The sequence below is a fragment of the Trachypithecus francoisi genome, unplaced genomic scaffold, assembly GCF_009764315.1.
Source record: "Trachypithecus francoisi isolate TF-2019V2 unplaced genomic scaffold, Tfra_2.0 Lachesis_group12, whole genome shotgun sequence".
NCBI classification, from domain to species: domain Eukaryota; kingdom Metazoa; phylum Chordata; class Mammalia; order Primates; family Cercopithecidae; genus Trachypithecus; species Trachypithecus francoisi.
Window position 1 is genome coordinate 99,452,805 of NW_022681457.1, and position 17,351 is coordinate 99,470,155.

The following is a 17,351-nucleotide window of genomic DNA, read 5'->3' on the forward strand; positions in this document are numbered from 1 at the left end:
ACAGTGATCAACGCTTACTCAATAAATGTTGCCTGACACAGAGCAGCTTTATTTACATATCTACCTTTAGGCAACTTAAAAAAAAACCCAAAACCCCAAATCATAAAACACTGACAGTTACCTTGCAGGTGCAAGTAGCCAGTCCTCCCGTCCAGTGCCTGGGAGCATGGCCTAGAAACCTTTTGTTCCAAAAGCACTGCTGGGTGTCCTGACAGCTTGCTCCCCAGGGAAGGGTCACAAGTCAACATCATACCACACTTTCCCTAGTGCTAGGGTTATTCCAGTTGAATGTACTCTCAGAACTGCTCTAAACAATTACATATCAGCATTTACACCATCACCATACTGTCTCTCATTCACTCCCAAGTAGCCCAAAGAATATATTCTGAAAGAGGTCAGTGCTGTCAGGCTATCTTCATTAAGAAATTTGGCTGAAAAACGTGTTAGGTAATTTGTCTTTCTTGAGAAGCTGATTTCACAGTCTGAGGATTGCATTTTCAGTAGAAAGGGTGAGTTTTTAGGTGAAAATAGGGGCTAAGCATGGTTTAGTAATAGAGTTTAGGATCAGGGTTCTAGATTCAGCTCTGGCACCAACTTCCTGACCCTGCGCAAGGCGTGTAATCTTCCAGGCCTCAGTTTCCTCATCTACGGCTGTTATCTCTAAAGTTCCTTCCAGTGTGGGCTAGGATTTCTAGACCTGAAACACTTACAGATGGCTGCTGATTTGCCTCTTTAGATGAGCAAACTGAGCTGTATCATACGCAGATGCACAGGAATCAAGTTCCACACCAGTGGAACCAGTTGCTGGGGCAAAACATATGCCACAGTTAGGAATGAAAGAAAAATTAAATCTGTAGAGGCTAGATTGCAAGAATTTTGTAGTTCTTACTTTCTTTCATTTTTTAATCTTTTCCCACCACAAACTAGAAAAAAGAATATTTATTCTGAGTGAAATTTTAGAGTTCCTTGAAAAATGTAAAAATCCAATGAGCAGTTATGAGACCAAAAAGCATAAAATATCTAGAGTACAACTTCTGAAGATCAAAGAACATTATATATATATATACTTTTTTTTTTTTTAACCAAGTCTCACTCTGTCGCCTGGGCTGATCTCGGCTCACTGCAATCTCCCCGTCCCGGGTTCAAGCAATTCTCCCGCCTCAGCCTCCTGAGTAGCTGGGATTACAGATGCCCACCACCGCACCTAGCTAATTTTTGTATTTTTAGTAGAGACGAGGTTTCGCCATGTTGGCCAGGCTGATCTCGAACTCCTGACTTCCTTCAGGTGATCCACCCACCTTGGCCTCATAAAGTGCTGGTATTACGGGTGTGAGCCACTATGCCCAACCAACAATGTATTTTTTAATGTGACGCTTCTATAAAAATTTTGTCAAAGACTAATAGTGGCACAATACAACAAAAATAAAATGAAGTGGTTACAGGAGTATGTTCACTTTGTGAAAATTCACAAATGGCACACTTGATTTGTGCACTGTTGTGTATATATATTATACGTCAATAAGAAAAGGTTTATTTAAAAAATAAAATAATCTCACATGACACAAAACTAAAATACTTCAGGATTTTCATAACTGCTACCATGAATTTTGTAAAACTGAATTATTTTCCAAACTGCTGCAGCAAGCCTGAGAGTTAACACCAGCATTCCCAGTTTAAGAAACACGGCTCTACAGGAACACTGCCTAATGGCTAATGGCATGCAGGATCACATAAAGCAGTAAATGGCAAAATTCTCAGCAAATTAAAAAAATTTATGATGGACAATTTTTCATTAGCTGTCTACAGAAAGCATTAATTGGCCTTGAATGTCCACTACACATTTTAAATCTTTACTAAGGTAGGCAGCAAAATGATTTACCACCTGCATTGAGTTTATTTTTGATACCCAGTCACAGTATCAAAAACTGAATAAACAATGGAAAAGTATAAATAAAAATATAAATAGCTCATAATCCTCTTATGCAGACAGAACTGCTCAATATTTGGTGCATCGCTTTTCTGTATTTTTTTTCTATTTCTTCATACATGTAAATATATTTAATATTGGTGAGAGAGTACCACATATACAGCTTATAAATCATAAGCACCTTCTCACACTATCAGACATTTTCCATAAATAATTAACTGCTGCTTAATATTCCATCATATGGATGTACTATACAATCCGATGTTCTAAGATACATCTCAATTTTTGCATTTGCCCAATAGAAAAATGTATGTCATGAGTTTTGAAAGAATTATGTGTGGCCAGGTGCAGTGGCTCAGGCCTGTAATCCCAGTACTTTGGGAAGCTGAGGCGGGCAGATCATCTGAGGTCAAGAGTTCGAGACCAGCCTGGCCAACGTGGTGAAACCTTGTCTCTACTAAAAACACACAAAAAATTAGCTGGGCGTGGTGGTGCATGCTTGTAGTTCCAGCTACTAGGGGAGGCTGAGGCAGGGGAATTGCTTGAACCCAGGAGACAGAGGTTGCAATAAGCCAAGCACACCACTGCACTCTAGTCTGGGCGACAGAGGGAGACTCCATTTCAAAAAAAAAAAAAAGGAGGCCGAGACGGGCGGATCACGAGGTCAGGAGATCGAGACCATCCTGGCTAATACGGTGAAACCCCGTCTCTACTAAAAAACACAAAAAACTAGCCGGGCGAGGTGGCAGGCGCCTGTAGTCCCAGCTACTCGGGAGGCTGAGGCAGGAGAATGGCGTAAACCCGGGAGGTGGAGCTTGTAGTGAGCTGAGATCCGGCCACTGCACTCCAGCCTGGGCGACAGAGCCAGACTCCGTCTCAAAAAAAAAAAAAAAAAAAAAGAATTATGTGTTAGCAAATTGAAGCGAACCAAGATAGTCAAGTGCTAGAAGAACTTATTAAACAGATAACTACTATTTGTCTAAATGGCATACTTAACCCTTTGGTGCTGAAGTTCAATACTTTATAGGTAAAATATAGATATATAATTTATTAGTGTGACGTACAAAGAAGTTTTGATTAAATGATGTTAAAAGGTTAATGCAAAATCTTCAAATGTATTAATATGATTCTATTAAAATGTCATTAGCTGAAAGCTAAATTAAAAGCAGTGATCAGGAAGAAAACGAGGCAGAAGTAATAGATTGTAAGCCTTGAAACTAATCTCAGCAGATAGGGATAGAAAGAATGGAGGAAAACATCAAGCTCCTTTTATCTGAGTTAAGGGCCACACTCTTCCCTAGACTATAGAATTTTAAGGGATAAAAGAGAAGTTTTCTCCACAACAGCTACAATCTCATTAAAAAAAAAAGGGGGGGGGCAGATACATCTGAACCAAGCTTTAGTAAGGCTTGTCAGGAAATAAATGCCCTTCCTTCTTGCCTAACTCTTGTGGAACCAGTTTTCACCCTTACAAAGGCCTACCCTGTGGCATCACCACTTTGGACACAGATAGGGCCCATGGCAAAGCTGGAGTTTATATTTACAATAAATATGTCAATTTTTGTCCAACTGTACAAGCCAGGGTTCTAAATTATTACACATCAGGTCCAGGTAACTTTCCTAGTCACTTTACTGATAATTTCAAAAGACAGCACTTAACTTCTAAGAGAGTTGTGAAGCTACCTCTGAATCCTATTATCTAACTCACAGCAGGAGTTGGAACCCACACAGCAGCACTTTCTCAGGTCCCTGTGTCAGATGCCAGGCTGACTTCAAAGCAAAATTGTCAAGTTTAAGGATCACTTTTACTCCAAACCTTAACTATATCTCACCTTCTCCCTAATCCTACCCAACCAAGATAAACTGTAATGTAAATGATTAATAATTATTTAATTTTAACAGGAAAAGATTTACATTTTAATAAAGGATAATCTGCTAATTGACCAAAGGAATGAAGTTCAAATGTTAGCCTTTCAGACAGGCTAAATAGGAAAAATATCTTTGAGTATCTGGAAGAACACCTGGTAGTAAAATAAATACATTATTTATTGAAAAAAAATTTTTGAGACAGTCTCACTCTGTTGCCCAGGCTAGAGTGCAGTGCCACGATCTCGGCTCACTACAACTTCTGCTTCCTGGGTTCAAGTGATTCTTGTGCCTCAGCCTCCTGAGTAGCTGGAATTACAGGCACATACCACCATGCCTGGCTAATGTTTGTATTTTTTGTACAGATGGGTTTCACCATGTTGGCCAGGCTGGTCTTGAACTCGTGACCTCAAGTGATCTGCCTGCCTTGGCCTCCCAAAGTGCCGGGATTATAGGTGTGAGCCACCATGCCCAGCTGAAATACTAGCTTTTAAGTATTAGCTTTTAGTTGAAATGGTATTGCTTTTTTTTTTTTTTTTTTTTTTTTTTTTTTTTTGAGACGGAGTCTCGCTCTGTCGCCCGGGCTGGAGTGCAGTGGCCGGATCTCAGCTCACTGAAAGCCCTGCCTCCCGGGTTTACGCATTCTCCTGCCTCAGCCTCCCAAGTAGCTGGGACTACAGGCGCCCGCCACCTCGCCCGGCTAGCTTTTTTTGTATTTTTTAGTAGAGACAGGGTTTCACCGTGTTAGCCAGGATGGTCTCGAACTCCTGACCTCGTGATCCGCCCGTCTCGGCCTCCCAAAGTGCTGGGATTACAGGCTTGAGCCACCGCGCCCGGCCGGGTATTGCTTTTAAGTATCTGAAAAGGTAGGAGATACTATGTCTAAATGTTTGTAATTCTTATCTCTTGTGAATTATCTGAATTACAGCCCACACCACTATGCCTTCACTTAAAGTTTAGAAGTCTTCAGTGGCTACTGCCAATAACTTCATGGTTTTATAAAGCCTGACTTCAGCTTTATGAGGTCTGACTGAAAGCACAGGGGAAGTTTAAGGCATCAGGGCAGTAAATTTCCCCAGGAATCAAGTCTTATAAAAAAGAAGCAGACCTTTTTCTCAGTCAAGACTTCACCTAGGGGTGACTATGAGTCATAGCCCATACCCATTCCAGAAAACTACCTAAGGATATATGTCTGTGGGCTGCAGGCTGGACCCCATGAACCCCTGGGGATGATAAGGAGCCTCAGCTTTGCTGGTTATCTATGAACTCTAAAGAGCAGTGACAGAGAGGCTCTAGGCTCTACAATACAGAACGTACCCTGCTGCTTGCTCTGTAGAAGGGGCTTCAGAAAGTCATCTCCAAGTTACATAGCCAACTGACTGAAAGGTAGGTTTTCTAACAAATCCCTCACATCAGCCAAAATGACCCACTCCTTGTTTTCCAGACATTTTCTGCCTTTAACTATGCTACTTCCTTGGGAGGAATGGCCTCCAGTTTTCAATCTTACCCATTCTTCAAGGCTCAGTTAAAAAAAAACAAAAATTAAACTCTCCAGCACAAGGTGCCCAACGTCCCTTCTCCTTCTAAAACCCTAAAACTCTCCGTGTCAGTGTTTCACATTTGGCATCAAACCATCGTCCTGTGTTGGGCTTCTTTTTGTTGCTATTGTTCTGATGTTTAATCTTTTCCTGTGTCTGTATCGTATTTCTAACAAGACTATAAGTTTTTTTGTTTTTTTTTTTTTTTTGAGACGGAGTCTCGCTCTGTCGCCCAGGCTGGAGTGCAGTGGCCGGATCTCAGCTCACTGCAAGCTCCGCCTCCCAGGTTTACGCCATTCTCTCGCCTCAGCCTCCCGAGTAGCTGGGACTACAGGCGCCCGCCATCTCGCCCGGCTAATTTTTTGTATATTTTAGTAGAGACGGGGTTTCACCGTGTTAGCCAGGATGGTCTCGATCTCCTGACCTCGTGATCCGCCCGTCTCGGCCTCCCAAAGTGCTGGAATTACAGGCTTGAGCCACCGCGCCCGGCCTAGACTATAAGTTCTTTGAAGCCAGGGACTACAAAATTAGAAGCTGGGACTGTATTTCTAAAGTTTTTTCCAATCCTTGTAGATCATGTCACTAATCTTCACTCTGTGTCTATCTCCTCAGTGATCACAATAGAAAAGAGTCAGTGTTATGACACAGGCAGCTCTGGAAACCTATCTACAGCAGACCATCCGATTTTTAATTTAAATAGTGGCTGAAGGGAATAGGGGTAAGTGGGTGTTTGCTTTTAAGGAAGGCAGGTGCACATGAAAAGAATTAATGAAGAGCAACTGCTTCATCTCGATTAGTACCTAATTCCATTAGGAGTTCCCCTGGTACACATTAATCATACAAGACAAGACTTGTTTAAGGACCACACAGCTTCTGTCCCCAGAAGAAATACTGATTACCCTCTATACCAACTTCTCCCCCTCTCCTTCCCAGGTCACTCACACTGTCAAGACAGGTAGCTTGGGTCATTCATAGAAAAATGTGTTTTAAGTATATGGTAGATACATCCCATCTTAAGTGAGGCCTACAGTAACGTGACCCTGTTCCAATGCAGCAGGTATAAACCACAGACTTGGAAATACTGACATGAAGCTGCCTCGGATGTCACTGTAGTGACTACAAGGCATAAGTGTACAAAAATAAGCAAGAGCTTGATGACCTGATTACTAGGTGAAGCCATGTTACAAAGTACTTTATGTCTCTGCTCCATAATCTGTCAAACACAAAAGGCAAACACATCAATTTTCCTAAAGGAATGCAAAGAGAGACAGAAAAGAGTTCTAGAGACTTTCACACAACTGGTCATTTAGGGAAACAGGGTACTCACTGACTTCTTAAAGTTCTTCAAGAATAAAGCTGTGAGTGCCAAGAACTAGTCATTTTAGTAAGGTCCATAAAGGAATCTAGCCAGAATTGACAAGTATGTATCAGCAGTCATTAACATTCATATCTTATGTAAAAGCTTGTCTGTTGTAATAAGAAAAAAACCATAAGCACTTAGATACTCAACAGAAGGTGGCTAAATAAATTACAGTACATTCACATTTGATTGTCATTAAAAAATTAATCATTAAAAAATCACCAATGAAGAATATTCAATGATACAGAAGAATGCTCATGATAGAGTTTGTGAAAAATAAAAGCTATAAAACATACATAGTATGAGCTTAATTTTGTAAAAAGAATATATATGCAAGAGAAAAATGCTAGGAGGATATAAAATAGTGGTTACCTTATCTCTTCCTTTTCAAAATCAGATATAATATGCATAACTTATTTTTAACATTTTATTATTTGATAATTTTAAAAGAGGATACTGCTAACCTACTCCCCATTCTGTTCCACATTCACTGACACTCTCAGATTTGCCCATGTCACAGGGCAGTTTCAGAACAACCCAAAACCTTAGGGAAAATCCAAGTCTCTTTTTTTTTTTTTTTTTTTTTGTAGAGCCTGGGTCTTGCTATGTTGACCAGACTGGTCAAACTAACTCCTGGACTCAAGTGATCCTCCCACCTCAGCCTCTCAAAGTGTTCAGATTACAGGCATGAGCCACCATGCCCAGCCAACATAAACTTTTTAGGTCACTCCAAAAAAGGGGAACTTAACTTTCTGATATAGAGAATGCCTCAGTTTTGTTTTTTTTTTCTTTTTTTTTATTGAGACGGAGTCTCGCTCTGTCACCCAGGCTGGAGTGCCGTGGCGCCATCTTGGCTCACTGCAAGCTCCGCCTCCCAGGTTCACGCCATTCTCCTGCCTCAGCCTCCTGAGTAGCTGGGACTACAGGCGCCCTCCACCAGGCCCGGCTAATTTTTTGTATTTTTAGTGGAGACGGGGTTTCACTGTGTTAGCCAGGATGGTCTTAATCTCTTGCCCTCGTGATCTGCCCGCCTCAGCTTCCCAAAGTGCTGGGATTACAGGCATGAGCCCGTGTGCCCAGCTGAGAATGCCTCAGTTTTTAAATCTACCTCAACTACTTCCTATTCATCAGCTCCTATCAAAATAATAGTTTTTCTAAATTTAGATTCTGTAGCTGCAGTTTATTGTCCTGTTTGTCCTGCTCTCTTTGGAAAGATCTCTTGGTTACGTACGACACTGGCTGCAGGAGAGGAGGCACTGCTCTGACTTGAGACTTCACTGTATCACACATTACAAGAAACAGTGCTGCGAAGTTCAAATTCTAAGCCAGCCCTGTGACGTCTGTGAATAAGTAGGGTCAACATCCTGAGTTTTAGTGTATTTTGTGCTCTGAAAACACAGTAGAAAAATATCTTGATGTAGAAGAAGTTACCAGTCCTAGACACAGACAGAGTAAGCAGCTCTCTGCACAGTATGGTTTGAGAAATGCCAGAAGGCCCCAAACCACCCTTATCAAAAGGCTGTCCCCTCTCCTTCTAAGTGGTATGAAAGCCTCACAGTCAGGTGTGGGAATATAACAGTAAAGGGAGTGATCCTCTGGAGAGGTACAGTCAACATGGCCTGTTTTCTAGGAGCACAGAAGACTGAAGAAGAAAAGGCAAAAAGGTCCCATTAATATATGGCAGATTAGTTCACAGGATTTACCAGGTATTCCCTAACAGAAAAGTCCTTGCTAAAGGAAAGTCAAGTTTTCACTGCTGAGGCCAGAGCGTTAGAGGGAGCAAAACACAAGTATAACAGAAAAGGCGAGGCACAAGAAAGTTGCAAACTGGTGAACCAATATGGCCCATAAACGTGTTTTGTTTGACCCTCCCCCTACATGATGTTAAAAAAAAAAAAGTTTTTTAACTGAGAGGTTTCACGTAAAGATATTTTCAGCATCTCTCCAAAATATCAGAAGACTTGGCAACATTGGGCCTACAATCCCCCATGGCAACAACTGGCTGTCCCCTTTGGAAGGGTTTATGCTCCCAGAATTCTGGGTGTCAGGTTCAGTACTGAATGAGAATGATGACAATACCAGACTCCAGAATGCTCACTCTAACCTGCCCCACTCACTCCTGTAGGAGTCTGAATCTGCAATACTTGCTCTGGAGCAGAGTGTGGGGGGAGCAATGGTCCTTTCTAGTTCATTAATTTGTGTTTCTGTTTTGAATCTGTTGGAACACTCTAACAAGAAAAGCAAAATGTACCTTGTGATAGAGGAGAGTTGTCATTCTACTTACAAAAAAGAAACTGAAACTTGGTTTTAATCCTGAGAGTCCCAGCTGGCTAGGAGAAAAGAAGAGATTTGCAAAGACTGAAATATACCCACATTGGCTGGCAAAGTATCCAAATAGCCAGTTTCTAAATTATAGCATGAATAATATTTAAAGAATATGGTTCCTTTTCCTTGGGGTTACCTTCCCTTCAGGGAATCCACCCCTAACTTCCTTAGATGAAAAACTCAATTCATTATATGCCAACAGAGGTTGGCATATAATTTAACACAAAGCCTTTCAAAGTTTTGTAATAGTTCCTTCTCAATTCTAGTCAGTAAACTTTCAAACAGCCTATCTAGAAATCAGTTTTGATAGAATAAACTCTCAGTACTCAACATAAAAATGTGTTTTTTTATGTTTATGTAGAAGCCCCCTCCCCAATAACCTGTTACTTCATAATTAATCCATACACCATAATCACCTTCCTGTTTGGCCTCTTAGATATGGAGACATTCGGTAAACTGCTTGCTTAAATTCACTTATGTCTAGTTTCTAAAATGCCACATGGTTTTCAAGCCACAAAATAACCCTGTTTAAGTATAAAATCACGCCTCTATTACCACATTTATATCCCAGAATACCATAGTTTTAAATTCTTGCAATGGTTAAAATAAACTCAAACTATATTGTATATTAACATAAACAGAGTCAAACTATAGGTATATAAAATATTATGGGCATAGCAAAAAATGAAAATTAATCAGGTCTGACAAAGTATATCTGCTCAGACATAGTGCTATAAAAACATAAATCAGAAACATGTTTCCACAGAGATAGAAAACACACTAAACTTACTAAATAGACAGATGGCTCTACTACTTATTTTTTCCCACTTGATAATTTCCAAATAATTTAGCAGCAGCTATATCCAACATATTTAATCTACTCTAGCTAGAACATCTAAGTGTCTAGTTTTCACAGTTCCCATTCTAAAATTTCATATGTTTTTATTATAATTTTATCCTTCAGCTAGAATAATGCTGTTCCAGAAAATTATTTTATGCCTCACAGAAGCAGAAAGGCCTGCTGTGGTCGCCATCACTCATGGAGGGGTCAAGCTGGTGACTCTGCAGCAATCTGTCAGCACCCCGTTGTGTAGCCACCTGCAGGGAAAGCAGCTAGGGAAACCCCCAAAGCCTGAATCATTGTCTACCAAGATCAGATTTTCTTCCACAAACTACTCCTGACACAAGCAAAATACATTCAAAGCAGAAGAGAACAAACAAATGTACCATTCTCTCTGTAGCACTAGAGAGAAAGCAGTCAAACACATATGCTAAACTGGAGGATCTCCTTGGAGAGAAGGTTGGAACAGAAATATGGATGAAGCTGGAAACCATCATTCTCAGCAAACTAACACAGGAACAGAAAACCAAACACCGCATGTTCTTACTCATAAGTGGGAGATTAACAATGAGAACACATGGACACAGGGAGGGGAACATCACACACCAGGGCCTGTTGCGGGGTGGGGGGCTAGGGGTGGAACAGCATTAGGAGAAACACCTAATGTAGATGATGGGTTGATGGGTGCAGCAAACCACCATGGCATATGTATACCTGTGTAACAAACCTGCACATTCTGCACACGTATCCCAGAACTTAAAGTATAATAATTTTTTTTTTAATGTAGGATCTGAGCTGTATTTCTAGCTACCACAAAAACAAAGAATGATCTGGGGCTGGCGAGGAGAGAGGGCTAGACCCACCAGGAAAGATGAATAAAATAAGGCAAACTGAGATTATCTTCCCTCTTCCTGGCTGAGATGAGGCTTGTGTCTAGATTCCTTGGCCCTGAAGCACAACTAGCCCCACTCCCAGAGCAAATGCTTTTTTTGACAGCAGTGCCTCAGAGGATTTTTCTCCTCTTTTCCCTTGTAACTTCCAGAAATTCTTACACCTCTTTCAAAGCCTTGGGAAAAACTACTGACAGAGTGCTGGTTTTAAAACTCCCTGTGAAATACTAAGAAAAGGGGTTTGGAGTAAAAAGACTTTCTATTTAGAAATAAAATTGTTAATAACCTTCTCAAAAATAACAAAGAGTTTGACACTGGATGTGTAATCCTCGATTGGGTCTAATGTGATAATCAGGTTTTCTAACTTCAAAAGTCTGTGAGTTGCACTGTGATAAAATTACTAGGCGCCATCCTCCCTGCTTCCCAGTATTTTCCCTGCACAAAGGTAGTATTTATTAATTCAACAAGTATTTATTGAGTATCTACTCTGTGTCAAGCCAAGCACTGTGTACTGTGACAAACCAGTGAAAATAAGTTCCCTGCCCTTACTGAGCTTACATTCTATTATGGTATAATAAGCATGTTATAAAAACTTAAACTATACAGAAATCAACAATGCAGAAAGTAAATGTCTCTGACAGCCAACTACAATTGATCATCTGCTATATATTTCAAGTAATTTTCTGTGCACATGAGAAATATATCTACCCATATTTTTTTTTCTTTCTCTCTCTCTCTTTTTTTTTTGACAGAGTCTCACTCTGTCGCCCAGGCTGGAGTGCAGTGGCATGATCTCTGCTCACTGCAATCTCTGCCTCTCAGGTTCAAGCGATTCGCGTGCCTCAGCCTCTCGAGAAGCTGGGATTACAGGAGCCTGCCACCACACTCAGCTGATTTTTGTATTTTTAGTAGAGACAGAGTTTTGCCATGTTGGCCAGGCTGGTCTCGAACTCCTGGCCTTACGTGATCCACCTGCTTTGACCTCCCAAAGTGCTAGAATTACAGGTGTGAGCCACTGCACCCAGCTCTACCCATATGTATTTTTTGGGTTTTTTTAAAGACAGGTTCTCACTCTGTGGCCCAGGCTGGAGTGCAGAGGTGCGACCTTGGCTCACTGCAACCTCTGACTCCCGGGTTCAAGCGATTCTCATGCTTCAGCCTCCTGAGTAGCTGGGACTACAGGTACATGCCACCATGCCCAGCTAATTTTTGTATTTTTAGTAGAGACAGGGTTTCGCCATGTTGGCCAGGCTGGTCTCGAACTCCTGACCTCAAATGATCCACCTGCCTCAGCCTCCCAAAGTGTGGACTTACAGGTGTGAGCCACTGCGCCTGGCCCCTACCCATATTTTTCAATGGATTCATACTATACAATCTGTTTTGCTACCTGCCCCCTCCCCAGCCCACTTGAGCAAACAATCTTGGGTTCCTTTAATTACCTTAGGATGGGCTTGCACCTTTCAAGAGAATTGTTTGTTATCTTTCCCGGTTCCCCACTAAGGACTCGTCAGGGTCTTGGAGGAAGGATGGAATCATTCATGAAAGGCCACCTAACCCTGGGTCACCAGTCCAGGGAATGCTCACAGGCTCTGTCTCCTGAACTGACTACTCTGTCTTGCTTCAACCCCATGGTCAGGTCCTAGCTTTGGATTCTATTCTTGCTTCATGCCTACAACAACCTTGGGCTACATGCTCTGAATCTTCTTCTCCACCTTCTGTTGCAACTTGGACCAGCACCTTTCTCTCTTGCCCTGGAGCTGGGAGCCAGCCTCATCCACTCCTAACCCTGACCCAGGCCAGTTTCCTGTAAGAGATAAAGAATGATAGAAAGATAGATAGTAAATAGCATTGGCCTCCAAATTTACTAGTGGCTTTGAAATGCTTCTCTAAGATCACAAAATAGGGACATTCTCTCTTCACTTTGCTCTGTTTTACAGTTATTCATACCAAATCATATTGAATCCACTGATTATGAAAAATCAGTATATAAAAATATAGTCCTTTCTATTCAACTAATGTATAATTTTAAATTGGGTGTAGACATCTCATAATGTGGAGAAACAAAAAAGAAGTACTATAAAACGTCTCCTGTAGTTTTTTCCTAAACTGCAAGACCAAATATACCAAGGAGTCTTATAATAAAAGTCAGAGGTTGGCTGGGCATGGTGGCTCATGCCTATAATCCCAGCACTTTGGGAAGCTGAGGCGGGTGAATCACAAAGTCAGGAGTTCAAGACCAGCCTGGTCAACATGGCGAAACCCCCCTCTCTACAAAAATTAGCTGGGCATGGTGGCAAGCGCCTGCAGTGCCAGTTACTCAGGAGGCTGAGGCAGGAGAATCACTTGAACCCAGAAGACAGAGGTTGCAGTGAGCCGAGATCGGACCACTGCACTACAGCCTGGGCAACAGAGCGGGACTCTGTCTCAAAAAAAAAAAAAAAAAAAAAAAGAGGTTACACAGCAGTATTAAATGCTGGTAGCTGGAAGACAAGGTTAAATTCAGAAGTATGAAAGTCTGTGAATTGCTAGTCAAGCCACATTTGAGCAATGTGTGCCATCAGGAAAGTCTAGTCACAGAAGAAAGCTGATTGTTTTTAACATTTGCTATCTTCATCATTTCCTTTTAAGGAAAAAAGGGCAGACTTATGTTTTAAAATCATAAAACATAAATAGAAGGTTTAAGTGAGCTAGAAAGTACAATGAAGGGCAATGATACTTTGCTCACTTACCAACTTAAACTAGAAAGGAATGAGTCACAAAAACTCGTATCACAGACAACTAAACACAATACTAATCAACATACTCACTAATGACTAGAACATTATATAGCTTATTTATAGATTATGTTGTTATCAATATATGAGCTCTAAAAATATTTCTCTAGACTCAGATTTGTTAATTTAAATTAGTACTTGCATATGAGTGTAAGTTAAACACTTCTCAGCTGGGCGTGGTGGCTGACGCCTGTAATCCCAACACTTTGGGAGGCCAAGGCAGGCAGATCACCTGAGGTCAGGAGCTCGAGACCAGCCTGGACAACATGGTGAAACCCTGTCTCTACTAAAAAAATAAATAAATTAGCCAGGTGTGGTGGCACCGCCTGTAATCCCAGCTACTTGGGAGGCTGAGGCAGGAGAATTACTTGAACCTGGGAGGTGAAGGTTCCAAGATTGCGCCACTGCACTTCAGCCTAGGCCACACAGTGAGACTCTGTCTCCAAAAACAAAACAAAACAAAACAAAACAAAAAAACCCAAAAACACTTCTCAGTGTAAACAAATGAGTTAAAATCTCTCAAAGTGCTTCTCTATGCCTCCCTCTTCTCTGAGGCAGGTCTACCAGTTGCTTGGAGATTCCTGCAAAAATCCTGAGCAATGATTTCCCCATTTCCTTTTAGGCTATCAAGTCTCCAAATAAACAGAACTAATTGTGGGAGCAAACCAAGTTATAAGTAATATCATTTTGATGTGCCTAAAATAACCAAATGAATTTGGAGCGGAATAAAAGAGCGAGTATTCAATATATTACACTTTACCCAGATTTCCATATTCTCCTTAAGAAAAGGCACTTTCCTCTTCCATGGCTTCAAAACTTCTAGGAACTCACCACCATGGCAATGTGCACACACCAGGACTCTAGGCCTTCCAAGCAGAATGAGGAACAAGGTTAATGGTGGCCTCTCTGCAGGGTAAGTTGATGGTTGCATCCCTGGTCTCAAGTCTTCTAGTTCAGGGCTCTTATATCTGCTGCTGCCAAGCTAAGCCTACTCCAGATATAAAGAACGATTCCCATGCTGTGGGGCTCTAGGCTGTCTGGACCAGACCAATTCCCAAGCTAGCCCTAATCAGAGTTGAAGTCTCAGAGATTCTGTAAGCTTTCAAGAATACAAGCAGCTGGCCCCTTTCTATTTAGAGATAAGTAAGTACACTCATGTGTCTTTGGCAAAAGCAAGAAGTTTTAACACACAACAGCACCTCTCTAGCAGAAAAAAAAATTCTGAAATTCTAACCATTTTTTCTACAGATATTAGCCATGAGATTCTAGTGTCAATCCTTGGGCCAATGTCAGTTGTATTTGCATTCAAAACAAAAACCCAAAAAAATATAAAGCAGAACAAGAAAGCAAGCTGATAAAAAATTTTAAAGTATTATAGTATAACAGAAAGGGTTCCAGAAGTCAAGAAACTTCAGTTCTGGTCCTGGCAACATCACCCTAGCTTGGTCACCCACAGCAGCCATGTAATCTTCTAGGGTTCATTTACTTCACTGATAAAAATAAAAAACAACAGAGTTCAAGGAAGCTGGTCTAGATAGCTCTTAGATCTCTTCTAGTTGCAAAAAAAAAAAAAAAAAAAAATTCATCATTCTAAATTCTACTCAGTTTTACTAAGTGGTACTTTACCAAGCAAACTCTGGATACTTTTCCTTTCTGACTCTTCATATCAGACACAATTTAACTACTTTAAAGGGTTGATAGCAATTTTAAAAATAAACACTATAATACAAAAGATCAATCTGTCTTAACAAAAAAGGCAGTGGAATGGAAATAAACAGAGAAGAGAGGTTTGCTTCAACATTTCCACAGATTATGGATCACTTAGTATTTTGTTACCTCAAAGAGTTAAATTCTCTCCCTTAACAAGGAAACTGAAAGACTTCACAATTGCCGACAAGAAACCACTTGGTCTTGGGCTGTTTTGAGAGAGAACCTTGTGGTAAGCGCAAACAAAATTGTCGACTCCTGTGTTTGCAGGCCTTGAAACTTCAGGATAGCAGTTCAGGTGCTGTACCCTGCTCTGCCTGATCCTAGAGAGTGATTTCTTTTTTTTTTTTTTTTTTTTTTTTTTTTTTTTTAGAAAGAGTCTCACTCTGTTGCCCAGGCTGGAGTGCTGTGGCGCCATCTTGGCTCACTGCAACCTCTGCCACTCAAGTTCAAACAATTCTCCAGCCTCAGCTTCCCAAATAGCTGGGGTTACAGGTGTGCGCCACCATGCCCAGCTAATTTTGTATTTTCAGTAGAGAGGAGGTGTCACCGTGTTGGTCAGGCTGGTCTTGAACTCCTGACTTCAAATGATCCACCTGCCTTGGCCTCCCAAAGTGCTAGGATTATAGATGTGAGCCACCGCACCCGGTTGAGCATGATTTCTAAATGATCGCACAGGCCTGCCATGAAATATTCCACCCTATGTAAAAATGAGTGTTAGACTAAGTTGAGAAAATGATTTTTATATAATTTAAGTGAAAAAAGCAGGACACGGCCGGGCGTGGTGGCTCAAGCCTGTAATCCCAGCACTTTGGGAGGCCGAGATGGGCGGATCACGAGGTCAGAAGATCGAGACCATCCTGGCTAACACGGTGAAACCCCGTCTCTACTAAAAAATACAAAAAACTAGCCGGGTGAGGTGGTGGGTGCCTGTCGTCCCAGATACTCGAGAGGCTGAGGCAGGAGAATGGCGTAAACCTAGGAGGCGGAGCTTGCAGTGAGCTGAGATTGCGCCACTGCACTCCATCCAGCCCAGGCGACAGAGCGAGACTCCGTCTCAGAAAAAAAAAAAAGAAAAAGAAAAAGAAAAAAGCAGGACACAAAAACTACACAACTATAAAGGCATGATCTATGAAAGAAAAAATTGATAAGCTAGACTTCATTAAAATAAAAATTTCTGCTCTATAAGACACTGTCAAGAGAATAAAAAGCCTCAGACTGAGAGAAAGTATAACATTTGTAAAAGGCATCTGATAAAGGACTATTACCAAAAATATAGGAAGAACTCTTAGAACTCAACAACAAGAAAACAAACACACTGATTTTAAAATGGGCTGAACTGGCCGGGCGCGGTGGCTCACACCTGTAATCCCAGCACTTTGGGAGGCCGAGGCAGGCAAATCACCTGAGGTTGGGAGTTTGAGACCAGCCTGACCAACATGGAGAAACTCCGTCTCTACTAAAAGCACAAAATTAGCCAGGCATGGTGGCGCATGTCTGTAATCCCAGCTACTCGAGAGGCTGAGGCATGAGAATTGCTTGAACCCAGGAAGTGGAGGTTGCAGTGAGCCAAGATGGCACCATTGCACTCCAGCCTGGGCAACAAGAGTAAAACTTTGTCTCAAAAATAAATAAATAAATAAAACGGGCCAAACTAATACCAAAAAGACAAAAAATAACAGATGTTGGCAAGGATGTGGAGAGAAGGAAACCCTTAAACACTGCTGGTGAGAATGTAAATTAATACAACTTCTATGGCAAACAGTATGGAGATTTCTCAAAGAACTACAAGTAAAACTGCCACTCGATCCAGCAATCCCACTACCGGTTAGCTACCCAAAGAAAAAGAAATCAATATATCAAAAATATACCTGCACTTGTATGTTTACTACCACTCTAGTCACAACAGCAAAGATACGGAATCAACCTAAGTGTCCATCAATGGATGACTGGACAAAGAAAATGTGGTATACACACACAATGGAATATTGTTCAGTCATAAAAAGAATGAAATTACATCTTCCGCATCAACATGGGTAGAAATGGAGGTCATTATATTAAGTGAAACAAGCCAGACGCGAAAAGCCTGATATTACATGTTCGTACTCTTAAGTGGGTGCTAA

General features: G+C 41.2%; 1 protein-coding gene across 4 annotated transcripts in view; it reads right to left on the reverse strand.

The window, feature by feature from the left end:
• Positions 1–17,351, reverse strand: part of MACO1 (macoilin 1) — a 70,474-nt gene that overhangs the window by 17,281 nt on the left and 35,842 nt on the right. The window lies entirely within an intron of this gene.